Source organism: Chrysochloris asiatica, unplaced genomic scaffold (genome assembly GCF_000296735.1).
Source record: "Chrysochloris asiatica unplaced genomic scaffold, ChrAsi1.0 scaffold00442, whole genome shotgun sequence".
Taxonomy (NCBI): Eukaryota; Metazoa; Chordata; class Mammalia; order Afrosoricida; family Chrysochloridae; genus Chrysochloris; species Chrysochloris asiatica.
This window is the reverse complement of record NW_006408960.1, coordinates 86,346-88,121: the sequence shown is the minus strand read 5'-3', so window position 1 is coordinate 88,121 and position 1,776 is coordinate 86,346.

The window sequence follows — 1,776 nt, the reverse complement described above, 5'->3', positions numbered from 1 at the left end:
TACTGTTGATTTGGTTCTGACTCATAGGGACCATATGCACAACAGAATGACTCACTACTGGGTCCTGAGCCAGCCTCACTATTACTATGCTTGATTCCATTATTGCTGTCACTGTGTTGATCCATCTCGTTGGGGGCCTTCCTCTTTTTTTGCTGACCCCCTACTTTACCATGCATGGTGTCCTACTCCAGGGATTAGTCTATCCTGATAACCAAAGTGACTCACTAGACTAAGTATTGGACTGAGAACCTTAAGGTTGGCGGTTTGAACCCACCAGCCACTCTGCAAGAGAAAGATGAGGGTTTCTGCTCCCTCAAAATTTTACAGCCTCGGAAACCTTATACAGCATTGCTATGAATTGAAATCAACTTGATGGCACTTTGCAACTACTTTACCAGGTATTATGTCCTCCTCCAGGGGCTAGTTTCCTCTGATAACATGTCCAAATTATGAGAGATGACGTTTTGCCATCCTGACTTCTACTAAGGAGCATGTTGGCTGTTTTTGTTCCAAGACGGATTTATTTGTTTTTCTGACAGTCCATGGTACTTTCAATATTCTTTACAAACACCACAATTCAAATGCATCAATTTTTCTACAGTCTTTCTTATTCTTTGTCCAACTTTCACATGCATTTGAGACAATTGAAAATGCCATGGCTTGGTAAGGTGCACCTTAATTCTCAAACTGATATCTTTGCTCTTGACCACGTTAAAGAGTTCTTTTGTACCAGATTTGCCTAATGCAATATGTTGTTTGAGTTTTTGACTGCTGCTTCCCTGAGTGTTGATTGTGGATCCAAGTAAAATGAAGCCTTTGACAATTGCAGTAGTTTCCCGTTTATCACAATGTTATTTATTGGTCCATTGGTGAGGATTTTAGTTTTCTTTACATTGAGGCACAATCTATACCTAAAGGCTGTGCTCTTTGATCTTCATCAGTATTTTAAGTCCTCTTCACTATCAGCAAGCAAGGTTGTATCAACTGCATATCTACAACAGGTTATTAACGAATCTTCCTCCAATCCAGAATTAATATCTTTCTGGTATTCTTTGCTTTCATCCAAACTCCATCTGACATCAGGAACAATATCCCTTTTTCCCTGTCCTCCTCTGAATCCAGCTTGAATTTCTGGCAACAACCACTTTAATTATCTCCAGTACAATTGTACTTGCATGTGATATTCCTCATTGATTTCTACAGTCTGTTGATTCTTATTTCTTTGAATTGGACAGTTGGCCAGGTAGCTGCCTTCCAAATTTCTTGGCATAGATAAGTGAGGGCCTCCAGTGCTGCCTCAGTTTGTTGAAATATTTCAATTTACATTCCGTCAGTTGCCAGGACCTTGTTTCTTGCCAATGATGTCAGTGCACCTTGGACTTCTTTCTTCAGCACCATAGATTCTTGGTCATATGGCACTTCGAAATGGTTGAATATGGATTAATTCTTTTTGGTACAGTGACTCTGTGTATTCCTTTCATCTTCTTTTGATGCTTCTTGTACCATTTTTGCCCACACAATCCTTCAGTATTTCAACTTGAGGCTTGACGTTTTCTTCTGTTCCCTTTTGCTTTTCTAACGCCACATCTTTGTACATTTCATTATAATACTTGACTTTATTTTCTTGATCTGCCCTTTGAAATGTTCTGTTCAGCTTGTTTACTTCCTCATTTCTTCTAGTTGTTTTAGCTTCTCTGTGTTCAACAGTAACTTTCAGAGTCTCTCCTGACATACTTTTTGGTCTTTTTCTTTTTAATGTCCTTTTGCTTTTTACAG